This window comes from Acinonyx jubatus, chromosome C2, assembly GCF_027475565.1.
Source record: "Acinonyx jubatus isolate Ajub_Pintada_27869175 chromosome C2, VMU_Ajub_asm_v1.0, whole genome shotgun sequence".
In the NCBI taxonomy this organism is placed as follows: Eukaryota; Metazoa; Chordata; class Mammalia; order Carnivora; family Felidae; genus Acinonyx; species Acinonyx jubatus.
In genome coordinates, this window is record NC_069384.1 from 122926864 (window position 1) to 122946743 (window position 19880).

Consider the following 19880-nt stretch of genomic DNA (forward strand, 5'->3'; position numbering starts at 1 on the left):
TCAAAACCCATCTCAAGCCCTTCCTCCTGCAGGAAGCCCTCCTGCCTCCCTCCAGAGTCCTGCCCGAGCTCATGCCCTGCGAACTGGCTGGTTCCAAAGCTGACAACTCAACAGAACTCAGCCCTCACCACTCCTTCTGGGGTGTGCTCTCATGCTGGCTGTGTATGGGCCTCAGCTCCCCCATTCTGCCCTGGGTGGGGGGGCATCTTGTCTGCCTACAACTCTTTCTGCCGTCCCTAGGGAGGCTGACCAACAAGAAAAGCCAGGAGAGACTGGGTAGCCTGCAGGGCAGAAACTCTGAATATTTCAGAAGCTCTGAGGAGAGGGAAGCAGATGGGGAAGGGATACAGGGTCAGGTGGGAAGAGGAAGGTCATGCAGGCCGGCCAGCACAATGAGGCAGGACCATGCAGGGTGGCATTCAGTCTCCCCATTTTACCAGTGGGGAGACAGAGTCAGGAATGTTAGGGCATTTGCCCAGGGGAACAGCGTGGTAACGGGGAAAGCTGGGACCTGGCAACTAAAAACTAAAGCTCTGCCCCACTCAGCACCCAGCTAGACCAGGGCACCTGGTAGGTCTGAGGCTCTGGGAACAGAGGGGTTAGCGAGGGCCCCAGTGTCTTAAGGTCCACATAGACCTTCAAAACAACATGCCCCCCCCGCCCCCGCCCCGCCCCCCCCCCCCCCCCCCCCCCCCCCCCCGGCATCTCTGGCTCACGGCGTATTGACACCGGGCCTCTCAACCTCCAAGCTCCCACCCCGGCACCCTCCACCATGTCCCCATGTCCTACCACCACAGGGAGGGTGGCAGCGAACTCCAGGGGTGCGGGCAAGGCTGCCACCTGGGTCACAGCTTCCTTCAGGGCAGCTAGGGCAGAGAGGAGGAAGTGGCTTTACGACTGAATTCTTACTCTCAGCCCCAGGGGCCTATTAATATGTACCTAGTGCTTGGGCTGGGGCTGGGGCAGTCTCTCCTCAGCCGAGGAGAACTTTGCAGCCTCACACGGGAGCCTGCATGCCCACTGGGAAAGTCATTCTGGCAGTCACCCTACCAGTGAGGGGTGGCTTCTGCACACTCTGGGAGTCCCCAAAGTGAGGACCCTCAGACCCCGGCGGGCCGCCACCATCCTATTCTCTCCTCATTCTGCCGCAGCAGCCTCCTCACAGCTCCTCAGGGGGCTGCTCAGGCTCAACCCTTCTCTGAATGGACTCAGCCAGGGGTGCCTGGGTGGCTCAGTGGGTTAAGCATCCAACTTCATTCAGGTCACGATCTCACACTCCGTAAGTTCAAGCCCCATGTTGGGCTTTGTGCTGACAGCTCAGAGCCTGGAGCCTGCTTCAGATTCTGTGTCTCCCTCTCTCTGCCCCTTCCCTGCTCACATTCTATCTCTCTCTCTCTCTCAAAAATAAACATTAAATTTTTTTTTAAATTTTTAAACATTAAATTTTTTAAAAAGCCAACAACCACCCCCCCTCGAGACCCCTTGTCTCTCCTTCCTGCCCTCTTCCTCCCCTAGCAGCTCAAACACCTCTTCTCCCTCAGATCCAAGGCCAAGGCCTAGCAAGTCTGCCACTCATGGCAGGTGCACCTCAGGGGCTCAGCTCTGCCCCCCTTATCCTCCCACCCCTCCAGCACTATCGGTCCTCAAACAGCCCTGGAGCATACAACTCCTCCCTGAAAAACCGCCCACGGGTGTCGGAAGCTCTCCCACTGACCAGAGCATTCCAGGCCCTCCTTGAACAGCCCCCAGCACCACTGGCCTCCTCATGCAGCCTCTCTGATGATTCCTAGTGTGGCATCCTTGAGGACAGGGACTCCGGCCCCTGGCAGAGCACCTCGGAGTGTGCCAACGAAAGTTCTCTGCCTGCCCTGTCTTTTCACCTTCCCTCCGCCTGCAAAAACATTCCCTCTCTACGGAGAAGCCCCCCTGTTTTCCCCAGCATCCTGAAGTGATCCCTTCCTCCCCAGCCATCTCCTGCCTTCCAGGTCTCCATCCATGCAGCCACCACGCTTGTGTCTGGGGAGTGCTGGCCAGGTGGCAGGGTGCTCTGCAGCCATTATGCCATTTGACTCCTCACAGCCAAGAAGGTGCCGTTTAGCACCTGTTAGTGATCAACCCTGAGGTCACAGAGGTTCTGTGGCTTGTCTGTCTGTGAGTCTGACCACAAAGCTCCCAGCTCGGCCACAGGGCCGTTCTACCTCTTCTGGGGAACAAGCCCCCCCCTCCTTCTCCCTTCAAATCTGGGAGCTGGGGAGCTGTTTCCCTGTCAGATTCCCCCACTAGGGTAGGGTTGGGGTCTGAGGGCCAGACCTCATCTTCGTTACCTCTCTAGAGCCTGGGCACAGCTTTCTGCACAGAGACACTGCAGGGGTCTGCTGTTGGCATTTCCACAATGCAGGGTTGACACTGGGAGAAGCCAGAATTCTGGCTCGGGTAGAGGGTAGGGCAGAGGTGGTGTGGGCGCTATACCTGATGGGCCAGCTGGGTCCCAGAGTAGTGAATGGTGGCTCTCATAAGGGACATATCACGTGAGGAGTTCCACTGGACACACATGGGCACCGGCCCATCAGGAGAAGTAGGTGACAGTGAGGGAGTCCTTACTTGCCACTCACACTTCCAAAACACCGAGCCCCCTGCAGCTCCCAGGTCCCAGCTCCCTGACCACTCCACCTGCTGGTCTGGGGATGCCACACCCTGTCCCTGGAGCCTGCTGGTGACAGCAAGGCAAATCTCCTGGTACTGTCCTTCCCCTGAGTAGTGTGTGTGTGTGTGTGTGTGTGTGTGTGTGTGTGTGTGTGTGTAGAGCACAGCTTCACAGACTGTCCTTCAGAACTGTGTCAGCCCAGAGCTGCCTGTCTCATGGAACCGTGGCCTCACACTAGCACAGTAGGAAGTAAGTGGCCCAGCAGAAGGGCAAGGATGGTGCCAGACAGCACAGGGAAGGCCTCGAGGCCAGGGGCAGTCATTGCTCTGTGTCAGCAGCCCCCCTGCCAGGAGATGGACACTTTTGCCAGGCCTGACTATGGCTGAACTTCAGCCCTCCAATCCTGGCTGACCCACTATCTGAACTGCTTTCCCTTGCAGTAGCAGAAAGACGCATGTGGGAGACAACTGAACATCCCAGCCTCATGTGTTCGCAGAGGCCAGGTTGATAAATGAGAGAGGCAGGTGAGTGCAGGCAGCAGGGAGCAGTGGAGCCTGCAGCAAATCGGAGACTGCTGTTACCCTCCACCGACTGCTCCAACATGAACCTATCTGTAAAGGGGTTGCCAGATAGCCTAAATTGTTTAAGAGTAGCCAGGAATCTGAATTTTACATGAGACTGAGTTTTTGACGTTAGCTACCTGTTAAAAAGTTTTATACATTGTATAAGGCAAACGAATCACCCTTGGGTGGCTCCGGCCCACAGGGGCACCTGCCCCCAGCCCTGGCCACCTCAAGCATGCCTCAGCATGCCCACATTGAGTGGGAGCCGACAACTCTCTGCACTGCCCTGGCCTGGCTTCGGCCACAAAGAGGCATGATAAAAAAGGACATGGAAATGACACTGAGGAGTAACAGCAGCAGGGGTTACTCAGCCTAGAGACTTTGCAGGGGCACAGTCATTAGGGGGAGGGCACACAGCCCACCCGAGAAGTGTTCAGAACCCAGGGAGGTAAAGGGCAGAAAGACATATTCAGAAACGACCGTTGCTTTGATTTGTTTCTGTCATTTATATTCACGATGTCAAGCACCATTCATGAAAAATGTTAGAATTTTTATGTTGAAGCTAAAATGAGAAAGAAACATGGTCCAGGCTCTTGCCTGAGGTGGGAAGAAGCAATCCAATCTCCATTTTAAAAGAGTAACCAGACTGTAGAGATCTGGGCTGGAGCAAAATAAAAGGGAAACTTCCTGAAAACGAGGTGGGCATGACAATGAGCAGCTGGGGAGGTTGTGGGGGTTCCCTTGCAAAGGCCTATGAAACGAGGAAGGAATAGGACCCAGTAGCCTGACTCTGGAGGGGTGCACCAGGGCTGGAAGTGGGGTGGTAACTTTTCAGGGACCCTCTCAAAGTCCCGATTTTAAGCCCACCCCGCTGGAAAGGCAGGAGGCAACTTTTCACATCTCACTCTCCAAGTGCAAAACATTGGTGCATTTCTCCCACCTATTTCTCCCTCCCATTCCTCACCAGCCTAGCCAGGCCAGACAGCTGTGCCTGGGTGGGGGAGGGGGCAGTGGGCACTGCTGGCAGACCGGCTCCATTCCCAAGGGGTGTGACCCACCCAGGAGCCACCACCGGCCTCCCACCTGTTTTTTCCATGTACAGCACTTTTATCAAAAGTCCTGCATCAAAGCATTTGCCCCTCTGCTAGGTATGTGGCCCTAGGCCACTGCTCAATCTGTTTGTGCCTCAGTTTCCTCACTTGACAGAGAGATGCCAGCCCGAGATGGACTGAGGTATTACTACTCCTGCTGCTTGGCCAACCCAGGATTTAACAAGGAAGCACATTTTATTTCTGATGATGGAGGAATGACCAGCATCCACAACCCATGCTGACTTGTTTCAGGGATGCAGAGAAAGAGGAAAGCTTCAGAGCTATGCCCCGCCCTACAGCCCATCTCAGGGGACCGTCAGGGGACCTTCCCAGGGGCATAACGGCCGAAGACAGAGCAGAAGTTAGGAGCATGGAAATAGGTCCGACACGTCCAGTGCTGAATCCTGGATGCGTCACGTACTGGCCATGTAACCTTGGAAAACATTATAAACCCCTCTATGCAAAACTATTGTTGGTAGTAGCAGTAACCAGCTGCAGGTGCAATCAGGCTGAGTCCTGTGGCCAGAATGGAGCATTATAATGCCTGTTTATTAAGTCCTGACAATATCCTCAGCACTCTACATCTACTCCCCTGAGCACGCCCTACCACACCCCAGACTAGGTGAGATATTACTGTTACGCTCTTCCGGACACTCAGCTGTCCTTGACAGCCCTTTGCATTCCTTACTTATGTAATGTGTCAGTTCCATGAGCACAGGGCCTGTCCTCTGTTCTATTCTCCACCGTCCCTCGGGTGCCCAGCACATGCCTGATACAGAGTAGGTGCTCACTAAATATCTGTTGATTTACATCAGCTCTAATCCTCACGGCGATTCTGCAAGATGCTGTAACAGGAAGGAAAAAAAATTCACACTTGGGCTCGCTCTGGTCATTGGGAAAGAAGCCCTAATTTAAGAATTTGAGGTGTCTCATACTGAAGGTGCTAGCTTACACCTAGCTAATGGTGTAAGGCTAGGGTGCAGAACTCTGGCTTAGACAGGCTCTTTGGTGGTTCTTTTCTGAGGCGAAAGTGTAGGCTCGCAGCCTAGTCCAGGACAGATGTCATTACTGCTTTGCAACCAAAAGTAATGGAAATTTGGAGTTCTCAGAAGTTCTGGGGAAAGTGTCCAGGAAAATCGGTCCTTGGAAAATGGCAGTAAACTAGGCTTGAGGAGACAGGCAGGCAGGGAGAAATCCTTTAAGGGTGAGCAGGCAAGAGGAGGATGTCTACTACTCAGTTTTAACTCCTGCCCTGTTCTGAACAATGGGTAACCCCCTTTCTTCCGAGCCCTTGGTGAAAGCCTGTTACACACACTGGCTGTGGCTTAGTGGGGCTTAGGGAATGGGGAAGCCAAGCTGATTGTATACATGCGTGGGGCAAAGTGGGGCAGATGACCAGGGAGGCCAGATGGCCAGCGGACACGGTCCCCACTCTGAAATCCTCAGAAATACCGCAGATAGGGAGAGTTTTCATCAACACCTGGGTAATTTTTAAAGAAAAATAAATGGATACACTCAGAGAATGTCTACAAGGAGAAAATCCTTTGGGGAGAATGAAGAAATACTGGGGAGAGCACCTCCCCATTTCCACATATGTGGGATGAAGGCCTGATCCAGCATAGCTAGATCAGGAAGAACGGGATGGGGTGGCTGGGACATCTTCACTGTTACCTGTTAGAGACCAGGCAAGGGAGGCTCACACTGATGGGGGAGGAGGGGGGGACCACCCTAGGTCACATGACGATAGGTAGTGGGGCAGAAATTGGAGCCAGGGCCCTCTGGCCCTGCAGTCCCTGTCCCTTCCTGCTCTCCTATGGGTCTTCTGAGGTGGGAAAGGAGACTGAGACTATCTGTGGCCCCTCTGGCTGCCAATTCTGCAGCCCTGCTGGTGGTCCCAGACCCTTGCCAGAGACCCTGCCTGGGGCTCTCTCCTTCCACACAAAGAGGCTCTCCCAGCCCTCCACCCTGTCTTTCCTATTCACTCACACCAACCCTAAATAGAAAAAAGTCCCTGTTAAATGCTTTATTAGAATGGTTATTTTGTTGGACTGCCAAGTGACCTACTCCTGCTCCCCCTTTCCATCCCTCCAGCCATCCCCAGTTTGAGTCCAGAAGTAAAACAAAGGCTTTGTTTCTTTATTTTGATTTCCTCTGTAAAATCTCAAACATGCAGGAAACACCCACCCAGTCCCAGATAAGTGGACTCAGGCCGCTGTCCACTGCGGGCGGGCGGGGTCGGGGGTCAGTGAGTGGGGGTGGACGGGAAGGTTCTGAAGCCAGCTGACCTTAGCTCCCTGGGAGGCCAGAGGGCACCTGGGGCCTGGCTTCCTGGAGAAGGGCTGGGTGTGAGGAGCACCAGGCCTTCCCAGCTCCTCTGCCCAAAGAACCTCAACCTGAGGAATGTGGGTGTGGAGGGATGGCTGAGAAGACAGATCTCATACAGTTATTTTTTCATATATGCCCCCAAGGCTTTGGGACAGTGGCTCCACCCTTTTCCATCATCTCTAGTTACAATAAAGCCAGCATTGAAAGAAGAACACGATAGAGGCTATTTTGGGCAGCTGAGCCAACTTGTGAGAGAATGGTCGTTGCCAAGAAAGATGGGCTCGCCTCTATCTCCTCCGTGGGCCCTACATTTCCAGCAGAATTCAGATAGAAAGGGGTGAATGTGTGGGTTATCTAAGAAGGGGAATTTTCAAGAAGGTATGATGCAATTTTGTAAAGGATAAAAAAAGAAACCTAAATGGAATTAAAATTAATTTTGCTTTTGAAATGAATACATAATGCTTTGGGGAGGCAAGAACTTTTCCCTTGACCCCCTGAGAATGATTAGTTCCAATGGGGTGGGTGGGCCTCCCCCAACTCCACCCACCAACCCTCTGGCAACCTCCACGCGGCTCCACATGCCCACAGACATTTTCACTGTTTGGGGACTTGGGTACAGTGTGGGTATTTGGTATAGCAGGGCCAGCCTATATCAAATATATATAGCAGATACTTAAGAAACCAGAACTTTTCTTTTGAAAGTGGGTTGCATTTCAAATAAAAAGGTTTTTTGTTGTTTTTTTTTTTCAGGAGTGGAGGGTTGGGGGAGAGGTGATAGGACTTCAGGGAAGGTACTCTATTCTGTTTCATTGACCTATCTACTCCTGTTCCAGGGCCATACCACTTTACCCTAGTTTTGTAGTATTTTAGTATCTGGTAGACCAGCTCCTTCTCCTTTCTCATTAAGGGTCTGTGAGCAAGGGAGTAAAATGCTCAGATTTGATTTTGATATTTCATTTTGCATTTTAAGATGGATTTATAGGAGGGGCGCCTGGGTGGCTCAGTCGGTTGAGCGTCCGACTTCGGCTCAGGTCATGATCTCACAGCTCATGAGTTCGAGCCCCGTGTCAGGCTCTGTGCTGACAGCTCAGAGCCTGGAGCCTGCTTTGGATTCTGTCTCCCTCTCTCTCTGCCCCTAACCCACTCGTATTCTGTCTCTCTCAAAGATAAATAAACATTAAAAAAAAATTTAAGATGGATTTACAGGGGGCAAAATTAGAACAGAGAAACAGAATGATATTGCAGGAATTTAAGTGAGTGATGTGAAGGCCGGAGCCAGAGTAGAGATGTTCAGAAATAAGGGAAAGAATTAATTAGACATAATCCAAGTCATCAGATTAAAAAAAAAGAGAGAGAGGCATGGGCCTATGAACATAACATGTATGTGTACTTCTGTATAACCAAATAGGAACTGGTTTTAGACCATGTTTAACTGCCTTCACTGGTGCAGTCCCCGGCTGCTTTCATCAGAAGACAAACCCCAAGGAGCAGGTCCCTCTGAGGTCCTGGAGCTCCCGGCTGGCTCCTGTGGCATCTCCCTCAAAGTGAGGGAAAGCAATGCAGGCAGTGTTGTTCTTTACTGGCCACTCAGGGACAGAGAACATTTCAATCCATTCTTACCACTTAATAAAGAGGATTTGGGGGCCACCTTAGGTCCCCATGTTCTCTCATGAAACTAGTTCAAATCTTCATCTCCCATCATGACTCCCTGCAAATGGGATCTGCCTGGGTGTGGAAGGTTTTTCTGGAAGTTTTTGAATCTCTTCTGCAAAGCTTTCCAAAGTGTGACTCTGCTAACTGTTGTCACCCAAAGCTCAAGCTTCGAAGGGTGATGCAGGTTCAGGATCCAGCATGGGAGTCACGCAGGGGTGGATAGCAGAAACAGCTCGGTGAGGGGCTGTCTGGTCATCATCACATCAGGGAAAGCCACCCTTCCCTACTCACTCAGCCAGCAGAGCAGGGCCCAGGCCCGGGCACCGGCGCCCTCCTTCTGTGGCAGCTGCAGGGGCGAAGCCAGGGATTGGAAAGGTACCACGCTGCACTTTATTTATTTATTTTTTTTTAATTTTTTTTTTAACGTTTATTTATTTTTGAGACAGAGAGAGACACAGCATGAACGGGGGAGGGGCAGAGAGAGAGGGAAACACAGAATCAGAAGCAGGCTCCAGGCTCCGAGCCATCAGCCCAGAGCCCGACGCGGGGCTCGAACTCGCGGACTGTGAGATCGTGACCTGAGCTGAAGTCGGACGTCCAACCGACTGAGCCACCCAGGCGCCCCGACCACGCTGCACTTTAAAGTAATTCTACACTTGAGAATAGAAAACGAATTTTGCTAGGATTTGTGTAAGATGAGCTGCTTAGCAAATCACTGCCATCTAATTATAAAAAGAAAATTATGTTTCTTCTCTCTCTCTATTCCAAATATGTATGTCTACCATTTAAATGGCATTTGCTTTGGGCAGGCAGGACCAAACTGTGCTCTGCAGCCTGGCCTGAACCCACAGTGGTCAAGGTAAGTGCTTCTGAGAGTAGGTCAACTTTTTTGCAAGGGATAAATCCAGGAGCACCCACTCGCCCTGCTCCCTGGTGGTTTCTCCCCAGCTATCAGCCACCTGGATGGAGGCCCAGGGGGCACCTGCTGAATTAGACGGGGACAGGAAGCTGAAAGAGCCAGTATGCAGAAACTCAGGAGCCAGGCTCCAAAGTCTGCTTCAGGCTGAGGACAGGCCCAAACCAGCCAGGCTTAGTGACCAGGGAAACGGCTGCAAGTCCTGCCTTCCCATGCAAAGGATGGAGTCAGTGCACAGTAAATGGTTGCATGTCTTCATGTTGGGTACCGGCATGTGGTGTTTGTCATGTGATCCTTTACATTTTCATTTTTTTATTTTTCAAAATTAAAAAATAAACCAAGTGCACAGATGACTTAGGGGTTCGCAGCTGACAATAAGACTAATGGGAGTCAGGGAAAACCACAGCCGCCCAGGCTCTCTCTGCCTCCCTGCACCAACCAGCTGCTTCTGTGCCTCTGTGGCTCCAGCTGCCTCATAACATCCTCATGCATAGGCTGCTCTGCCCCCTCTCCTCACGCATGGGGCCTTTGCTCCACCGCAGCACTGATCATGTATGGTCAGACCCCCGAGGGACATGCCCCATGAGCACCAGGAAACAAAAGACGTGTCATTTTTGGTCTATCTAGTTCTGGGAGCAGCACAGGGTAATTAACAGAAGGACCATGTGCTTGGGGACCAGATGGACCTTGGTCAGATCCCTGGACTCTGCTTTCCTCAGGCCTTGACTGGAGGTGGCCTATTCAACCACCCTGAGTCTCAGTTTCCACATATGTAAAAGGCCAACGGCAATTGCTGTGAGGCCTAGACATGGCTAGTATGAGTGTCTAGCCCAGGGCCAGCCCACAAGTCTTTGCTGAAGGGAGTGAAGGAGGAAGGAGGAAGGAGGAAAGGAAGGGGGAGGGGAGGGAATGGAGAGAGACTGATGGTCTTTAAACCATGCCAGTCGAGGAGCAGTTGAAGAAAGCGGAGCTGGTGTTGGAGAAAAGGCAGGATTGTCAGAGATTCATGTTGTACAGAGCCAGTGGGGGCAGGTTAAGGGGAGGAAGGAAAGAACTTTGCAAGGACAAGAGATTCCCAAGTGGAAAAGTGGATGGATTTGGGGGCAGCAAGCTCCCTATCTCTAGAGGGGTCCAGCTGAAGCCAAAGACCCACCACACCCTTCACAGGCTGTAAGGAAGGGACTTCCCTGTTGAACATTTCCCAGCCTTTATTCAAGGGGGCACCTTCCCATTTGGGCCATATTTATTTACTAGTGAATTATTACTGGCTTAATCTTTACCTAAAAATCACCATACTTCTTTTTTTTTTTTTAAGTTTTTTGTTGTTGTTGTTGTTGTTGTTGTTGTTGTTGTTGTTTGTAATCTCTACACCCAACATGGGGCTTGAACTCAAGACCCTGAGATCAAGAGTCGCACATTCTTCTGACTGAGCCAGCCAGGCACCACCCCCCCCCCATACTTTTTAATTTAAAATCTCTCTCTAGCTTTAATTTGAACAAAATATCCATTTGAAAAATGGGTGTGATGTGATGTTTGGGTTTTTTTTAAGTTTTTATTTATTTATTTTGAAACAGAGAGACAGAGAGCAAGTGAGCTGGAGAGGGGCAGAGAGAGGGAGAGACAGAATCCCAAGCAGGCTCTGCACTATCAGTGCAGAGCCCGATGCAGGGCTCGATCTCACAAACTGACACAGGGCCTGATCTCACAAACTGTGACATTGTGACCAAAATCAAGAGTCAGATGCTTAATCCACTGAGCCACCCACGCACCACATGCCTGGGTTTTATAATACATATAAACAAGTGTATTAAAATGAAATGATGCTGTATGTGTCCCACCTAAAGTTCTCTCCCTGACCACTCTGAGAAATGTGCTGTACGGGATCTGAATCTAGACTAACCATGCTCCAGGGGCCCCTGCTGTGTCTATGATTCTGTTATCTGCGGTTACAACCCTGAGGGCAGGCAGCAAAGTCACAGATGGGGCCTGGGTCCTTGCAGCACAGGATGCTCTTAATCCTTATGGCCCTTTCTGGTCTCCCAAGCATGTTCTCATGCGTGTATTTCATCTAATCCCATGACAACCCTGAGGGCAGGCAGCAAAGTCACAGATGGGGCCTGGGTCCTTGCAGCATGAGATGTGCCCACAGCCCTCTAGACAGAGAGGACAAGAGCCGGGGCACAGAGTCCCCAACTCTCCATCCCCTCCTCATTCTACCAGCACATTAGGGCACAGCCAGATCCATCCCTGGTGCTCTCCCAAATCTCGCCCGTTAGCTTCACAACCCAGATGTCAATCATCTGTGATGTGTTTTATCCATCTAGGTGGCCAGATGCCAAGCTCTGGAGATGAAAATATGCCCCTCTGAGACAGAGAACGTCACTTCAGCAACCAGCAATGACCCACACTGTCATTTGGCCACGTGGCCCTCAGTAGTCCCCGCCTGATAAAGCTACCAAAAACACCTAAAGGTCAATGAGTGGGACATTAAAGAGTTAAACACACATTGCTACTTCATGAACCCTGCAAGAGGGATGGCTGCATGGAGCTGTCTTGGATCGTGCCAACCTGCTAAAAGGCCCTAGGGGCGCAGTGGTGGGGGCAGGGGGTGCAGTCTCTGGGAGCAGGCAAGACCAATCTCATCATACACAGCAGGAACACCACCTAAAAGACTGGAGATGAGCACCAAGGAATGCATGTCAGGCCCCAAGGGGTGCAACACACTGTCACCTCAACCTCAACATCAGCTCTGTTGTCTGAAGCATGCACTAAAAACTTGCCCGTTCATTTTCACTCTTGACCCCGGACTCTACTGTCACAGCCGGATAGCCTGGCTGGGAGGGCAGAGCCGCAGTGTAGATCCTCAGTAAACAATAGTGAGACAATGTGGCTTAGACCAGGGGATCTAACCTGGAATCCAGGGCTTGTTGGAGATCCATGAATCCCCTGAATTGTATGCCCAACTCTGTACACCCAAGCAACTTTTCTCTGGGTTTCTCACTGGCATATTAAAGAGGCTGTGACCCAAAAAGGCAAAAACCATTGCTCTGGACACCAGACCCTCAGCCTTCTTGGCTGCCTTTCCCAGTCAAAAGCTTGCTGAAAGTGGCACTAATAGTCCGTCTCTGTGTATAGTGACTTCACAAGAATCTGTGGAATATCTAAGCTCTGCCTATTACTTTCCTTGAGTTTTGTTATTTGCAGCCGAAAGCAGACCCACCGACCCCAGTACCATAAGGCCAGTGGCAACACCCAAGATTGGGAGAGTTGGCAAGGACAAAATTCCTCTCAGAACTTGAATTCTCTGCTCAGCCCCTAGACAATGGATACTTGCCAGACGCCCCAGGGCACAGGGAGCTCACCCAGCTCCTCCCTTTTTCCCCATCCCCAGACAAAGGTAGCTGTCCATCTTAGATGGCTGGATGCCTGCCCCAAGCCTGGCAGGGACAGAGCCTCTGGGACTCATTGCACACTCTTGATGCTTGAGAATATTCCAGCTTTGCACATGCACGTGTTCCCATTCAGCTCACATAAGTATGATTTGTACAAACTATACAACGCTCACGAACAGGTATATTTTCAATCACTTGCAGGAGGAACACTCCATCGGGGCACGCGTTTCACGGGCAGAACTGATTACAGGCAGCGTAAAATATAAAACGAAGGTCACACTTCCTGAGAACTCACTTGATCCAGCAGGCTGGTCAACATGCAAATCTGACTGACATGAGGACCAGTCACCCCAGGAGCTAGTGTGGTTCATCACAGCCCGGTAGTCCTCCCTGGTTCCAGGTGATCACTCAAACTCGGGCACCAGCCCCAGAGATTTGTCACTTTGCGAGCAGCTCAGATCAACTGAAAGTGTGAAATACCTATGGTTAGAGCTAATAATAGACTAAAAGTTATACCCGCCACAAAAATGTCTTCTGTAGGCGAAAGTATGAGTTGTGGAAAATGCAAAGTGCCTTTTTCCAGAGCAAAGCAGGCAAGCCTGGAAGCCTCACCAGGGTTCAGCAAGGAGCTCTGACCCTCCTCTCCAGAAAGAAATGTTGAGGCCAGGGGTGGGGGTGGGGGCAATTTCTGCTCCAGCACCCAGCATACTCGACACCACCGGCCTTCAAAGAGGCTGGCAGACCTGGCATCCTTGAAAACCCCAGAGCATCAAAGCCTAATACCTCCCGACCTGGCAGAGAAAGTACAGAACTACACCATAAACCGCAGACAGAGAAACTCACTGGCTGCTGGGAGCGAGAACAGATTCAAGGTTGAAAAACATGGCCCCAAACATTTTCAGCCCCAGTCAGCAGGGACACGCAATTTACAGGAAATTAGGAGATTTATAAAATGTTGGCCAGCTGGAGTTTCTTCCCTGGGAAGAGAAGCAGGAGAAACTCTTAAGAACTGTCTCGGTGAAGTACTGTGCTCACTGCAAAGCCCCTGACACGTGTCAGTTATTAATACCAACAACTCACCACCCCACACTTCAACCTGTACTTGGCAACAGGCTGTACCTGGAGCCCTAAAGCAGGGGACAGCCAGACCCTCAGAAGAGGGGCCTGAACAGCCACATGGTCTCTAGATAGGATCCTGGGCAAGTTACTGATAACTTTCTAGCCACAGCTCCTCATGAGCATATGGGGATTACAATAAAACCTCAGGCAGAGTCTTGTCAAACGATGAGAAAACACACCCTGGTCAAGTGCCTGGTCTGTGTGAGCCCTGCTGGCTGCTACTATTGCAATGGGGCTTCAGGGTTTTAAGTCAAATTTCCTTATTACTCTTTTGAGGCTAGAATCCTGAGCCTTGTCACTCATTCTCTCTGGTCAGGTCCAGGACAGAGTGTGCGTCTTGGAGAGGCAAGAACCATTTAACCCACGGAGGTTAGGTACCAGCAGGGGCCCATGGGGGGAGGAAGGGGAATCCCAGAGCTCTGCCAACCCAAGAGGCGGCCCTTGTCTCTCTCTCTCCAGACTCGGCTTTCTCCACGGTCAGCATAGACCTCAGTTCCAGCCACAGAGTTGAACTGGATGTCCAGTGCCCATGCTCCTACCAGGCATCACCTCTTCTAGGAGGCCCTCCCTGCCTTCCACACTGTCTGATCCCACAACCCCTGCGCCTCCCTAATCCCGTTATTGAGCACACTGCGCTGTCGCTCATGTTTTACCCTTACCTTCCCCGCAGAGCAGGAACAGGCACTATGCCCCACACAGTGGGCACCCCAGCCAGGTCCGGTCAATGAATGAGCCGGGCCTCAGTTGTGACCACAGTCCCAAGCCCCGCGGCGCAGGGAAGGGTTGTTTGTGCAGCAGGCTGCTTTTTATTATCGAGATAAATTTGACAACACCCCTGGCGGATCCCTGCTTAACGCCATTTTAAAGGGGGAGAAAGAGTACCCCCCCCCCCACCCCCGCCGCCCACCTCCCCGCGGGTCCTCACCCAGGCAGACCAGAAATCCTAGGGTGGTTCCGTGAAAGGGGCTCTCTGGGCGGCGGACAGGCCCTCCCCACTGGGGTCTCTATTGTGGCGGATTTCTCGCTCGCACAGCGTTATGCCGGAGCCTGCGGTGGGAGCAAAAGGCCACTCCCCGCCAGTCCCAGGGCTCACGCCGCGCGTGGGGAGCGCCGCAGGGCCCGGGGGGCGGCCACACCTCCCGCCCGGAACAAAGCGCCGGGCCCCCTCCCCGCCCCGGCGGCTGCGACCACTCACCGCGCGCTCCAGCCCCGGCTCGGCTCCGGCCCTCAGGCCGCCGCCTCCATGCTCGCGCGGCCGAGGAGGCAGCGCCGCGCCCGCCCGGCCCCACTGCAACCGGACTGGCGGCTCCCAGCCCGCCGGCCCTCCGGCCGCTCCGGCCCGTCCCCGCCCCGGCGCCTCCTTAAAGCAACCGCGCAGCCCGCGCGCGCCCCGAGCGCCTGGCGCGCCGCGCATTCCTTATATTGCAACAGCGCCTGCTAAAAATAGAGCGCCGCTGCGGGCGGGGCGGGGGGGCCGCGCCGCGACCCCGCCGCCCCCGCGCGCACCCGGGCCCCCGGGACGCGCGGCCAGCGCAGTCCCGGCCACTAGCGCCGACTCCCGCGGTAGGCTCGGCGGGGGGCAGGGGGGGGGCGCGCCGCCGCCTTCCCCGCGCCCCCGCGCCCTTACCCGGTCAGACCCGCGGCGCCGCGGGGCTGGCGTTAAGGTGGACGCGGAGTGGGAATTCGCCCGGGCCTCTTTAAGAGCCTCTGCGCCCCAACCTCTAAGTCTCCGCTCCGGCCGGGCCAACTTCTGAGCCTCCGGACGCCTCCCCAGTCCTTAGCGATCTCGGCCGCCACCTCCACAGCCTTCGCTTCGAATCCCCGGACGTGTCTCTTCCTAGATCCTCACCCGGCGCCTCTTCCCGCAGGCCCTCATGGTGCACCATTCCTGGGCCCAAAGTTCGTTGGGATGGATGCGACGGGCTCAGGACTCGCGCTCCATTTTATTGTTTCAGTTCGGCTAAGTCCTCGCCATCAACGACATTTTTTCCTTACTTTAAAAAATGGAAATATAATTTACATACCCTGAAACATCGCCTTTGAAAGTGTACAATGACGTGGTTTTTAGTAGATTCGCAAAGTTGTGAAACCGTCACCATTAATTCCAGAACATTTTCATCCTCCCCCCACCCCTCACCCATTGGCAGACATTCCCCATTCCCCATCCCCCCCAGTCTCTAGAAACCACTAATCTACTTTCTGTCCCTATGGATTTGCCTATTCAGGACATTTCATAGAAATGGAATCATACCACATGTGGTCTTTTGTGACGGCTGCTTTCACTCAGCACTATGTTGTCAAGGTTCATCCATGACGCGGCACGCAGCAGCTCATTCTTCTTCTGGACAGAAAATATTCCATTGTACGTAGACACCGCGTTTTGTTTATCCATTTCCGGTGACGGACAGTAAGGTTGGTTGTTCTTTTTGGCTATTGTGAATGAAGCTCCTGTGAGCGTTCGTGTACAAGTCTTTGTATGAACGTATGTTGTCCATTCTCTTGGGGGATAAACCTGGGGGTAGAACTGAGTAGAACTGAAGTAGGGGTAGAATTATGGGTCATATGCTTAGCTATGTCGAACTCTGTGAGGGCCCCCCAAACTGTTCTGCAGACCAGCTACACCACATTCCGAGCAAGGATGACGAGAGGACCGATGTCCCTACATCCTCACCAACACTTATTATTGTCTTTTTGATTATAGCCATCCTAGGGGGAGTGAGGTGGTACCTCAATGTCATTTTGATGATTGGTATAAATTTTGAAGACCTTTTTTTTTTTTTTTTTTTGTGGGTGGACCTTGATGATGACCTGGAACCACGTGACACAACCAGGGAACCCATCTGCTTGTCATTTTGAGAGCTTCACTGTCTACCCCAAGCCTAAGAGGAGCTTCCTGCAGAGTCCTTCATGCCATACTGGGGCTTCCAATCCGATGCGGGTTTTGACTGGCACCCCAGGTACCGTGCAGCCATTTGGTGAGAGCTGTTGTGTCCCCTGCTTCCACCTGTTGCTCTGAATGAAGTCCCTGTGGACCCCAGGAGTCCCCATGGGGGGCATGTGGATTATGAGCCGTCATGTATCTCACCTTGGTAGGGAGTAAAAGAACTGGCTGAGGAGGGGGTTGAGGGAGAGATGCTCATCTTGCCTGGCTGGGTTTTACCCTGAACCTGCTTCTTCCTCTCCCTTCCATTTACCACAGGCCTTAGGGGCGACTGGCCGAGACCTGCGTGTCCTGGTTGTCTGCCAGCCCCTCCTGGGCCCCCTCTGTCAAGAGACGTCCTCTCCCAGGCCCTGATTGGCACAGCACTCTGGCAGAAATGCCCTCAGCTTGAGCTGAGACAACACCTGCATACGACTGAAGATTTGTTTTTATACCACTTTCACATACAAATCTTTAAAAATCTGCCTTCTCAGAAATGGAACCTAAACAGCTAGCAATCACACACAGGTACCTGGAATTCCCTAATGCAGGTTGTGACTGGGGGCTCACAACAGGGCACTTGTCCCATTTGGGCCGTCTCCTCTGCTCTTTGAACCCTAAAATAAAGTATGGTTCAGTCAATGGGAAACAGGGGCTTTGGAGAACAGGGTCGCTGAGGCCCGAGTGTGATAGTCGATTCATTCAGTAAACGCCACCAGAGGACCTACTGTGCCAAGTGCTGTGGCAGAGACCCACCTCCGGGCAAACTCAGAGTGCCATCCAAGGGTAAGTGGTGTGGAAGAGAGAGGTACCAGTGCCTGTGGGAGCCCAGAGGAAGGACACCTAACCCGATGTGGGGAAAGCATGAGTGCCCAGAGAAGGCTTTCTGTGAGAGGTGATGACTGAGCCAGGGTTCAAGGGACAAATAACACTCAGCTAGGCTGAAAAGGGAGAGAGAAACCTTTATATGCCGAGATATCACTGAGATGAACTCTCCAAAACCTCCAGCAGATCCACGTGGCTGACCAGGTATGTTTGCAGCATGGTAGAAGGCCAGACTTCTGGCCAAAAACCCAGGCTGGACTCAGGCCCAAATTTCAGGCCCTGATGTCCAAGGCCAGCCACAGGGCCAGAAGCCAGCTCCTGCAATAGGGCGAAGACGAGAACCACCGGGCTGACCCAGAGCAGAACTTTCCTGCTCAGAGACACAAGCAAATGTACCACATCCTCTGCAGTGTCCTGTGCTATCCTCTCTGCCCCAAGGCTTGCTGCATGCCATGCCTCAGAGCAGACCCAGGCTGGTGCCTGGAGGTTCAGTGGGCAAACCTAGGAGGCCTGGGGACTTTGAGGGCCAGGAGCCAGCCACTTCATTGTGGTGCAACCTTCCTCCAGAACCGCCTGCCCCAGTGTGGCCCCTGGGGATAAAAGCAGCTCTGGGCCCCCAAGCACTTTGGGCCCCAGACATGGGCACAATGATGAGTCTGTACACCTCCCAACAACCTGTGCGGAAGGTCTTACCTGCCCTGTTTGGGACATAAGGAGGCACAAACCCAATCCCATCCAGCCAGTAGACTGAGAGTCAAGGTCTTCTGACCACAGAGCCTGTACTCTTTCCCTTATCTCTAGTGGTCTCAACGGGCAGTCCACTGTGTGTGTGTCTGGTGTTGGGAAAGCAGGGAAAAGGTGGAGAAGATACTAGTCTCCTCAGGCCTGTGGCTACAGTTAGATCTTTTGTTGACCCTGAAGCACCAACCATGGGTTAGCAGAAGAGCCTCACGCCACCCCCCCACCCCCACCCATTCATCCCCTCAGCTGACCTTTCCTCTGGGCCAAGTACAGGCTTGTATTCACTGGGCCACCCATGATATGGCACCAAGAACTACATGCTCCTCTCTCAGGGTTTTCATAGCTTGTACCAATCCAAATTCGGTTGTGTCTCATCTTCAGCTTTCCCTGCTGCCCCCTTGGTACACCCCCTCCTGCCCCAGTCCCACTAGAAGCTAGGCCTCAATCCTAGAAGGTAGGATTTTCTTCTCTGATGCTTATGGTTCCTGATGCTTGTGCTTTATCCCTCACATGGACTCCCGGCTCCCTGGGGCCAGAAGAGCAGCTTTCAGTCAATCCATGACCGAGTCATGGCCAAACTTCTCCAAAAACTTATCCATACTCAACTCATATGTTTGTTTCTCATCATTTGTTTTTCTCTCCATTGGCCCTTCCTCTATTTAAACTAACATCCAGTGGCTTTTAAATATTTTTGGCCACAACCCATAGAAACATATAGGTTTTACATGGAAAACCAAACATGTACACATACAAGTGAAACAAAAATGTAAGGAAACAATACTGATCTTTACTATATGCGACGCACTCCGATATATTCTATTCTATTCTATTCTATTCTATTCTATTCTATTCTATTCTGTTTCATTAAAAAATGCTATCAGGGCCTATTAAACTGATTTCATGCCCCATTAATGGGTTGTGGCCTACAGTTTGAGAAGCATTGAACCCAGATATATTGACACTCTAAGCCTCAAGTAGTGACATTACAGCAGATATTTGGCAAGAAAGAAAAGTCAACTCTAAGATTTTAAAACAGGTAAAAATTTGAAAATAAAAGAGTTTTGAGACTCAAAAGCCTAGGAGATTTCCTCTTCTGGGCAGGATGTAGTAGGTTGTGGGAGCCAGTGCTCCTACTGCAACAAGATGAGATGAGGCTCTCCAGCTGTCCCCTCACTCCTCTCCCTGGACATTTGCCAGTTTGGGGCACTGCCTAATGATCAAGATTTGCCTAAAAGAAAGACCTCTAATGGAGGAAAGAGAAACCTGTAAAGCTGTAGTGGCTACATGGGACTAGAATGAAAAAGGGACATGGAGGCCTTAGAAACACAACCAATTTTCTCCACAGAGCATTTGCCGAGTTCTGGGTCTGAATGTGCATCTAAAAAGCAGAGTGAAATCTTCCACAGTCTCACAGCACTTAGAAAACAAAGGCTTCCCAAGAAGAAAGGGCCTGCCTCAAACACAAGGCCAGCTCCTATCTCATGACGTTTGCCAGATTTTGAATCTGCAGGGGGATGGAGTCTGGATGGTCAGTTTGAGAACTTCTGAAGGGCAGAACTGAATCTCCACAGTCCTTCATGCCTGAGGGTACAGGGGACCTGCAAGGCTCTCAGTCAAAATCCACATGTGAGGAATGTGGGTAAACAGAGAGAGATTGTTTTGCAAAAGTTGAAATCCAGCCTCAATTTAGC

The 19880-nt window shown here is 52.1% G+C and overlaps 1 protein-coding gene across 5 annotated transcripts in view; it reads right to left on the reverse strand.

The window, feature by feature from the left end:
* Positions 1-15976, reverse strand: part of MRAS (muscle RAS oncogene homolog) — a 55858-nt gene extending 39882 nt beyond the window's left edge. Inside the window, exons 1-2 of one of the 5 annotated variants that reach the window (XM_053221403.1) lie at positions 14899-15072; positions 12880-13047 (exon numbers count right to left, since the gene is read on the reverse strand). The gene's annotated coding sequence lies outside the window, so the exon portion shown is untranslated. Of the gene's footprint in view, positions 1-12879; positions 13048-13427; positions 13562-14628; positions 14779-14898; positions 15073-15954 lie in introns of those variants that run through there. The other 4 variants (XM_053221404.1, XM_053221405.1, XM_027061768.2 and 1 more) reach the window with 4 other exon arrangements.
* Between the last annotated feature and the right edge of the window lie 3904 nt (positions 15977-19880).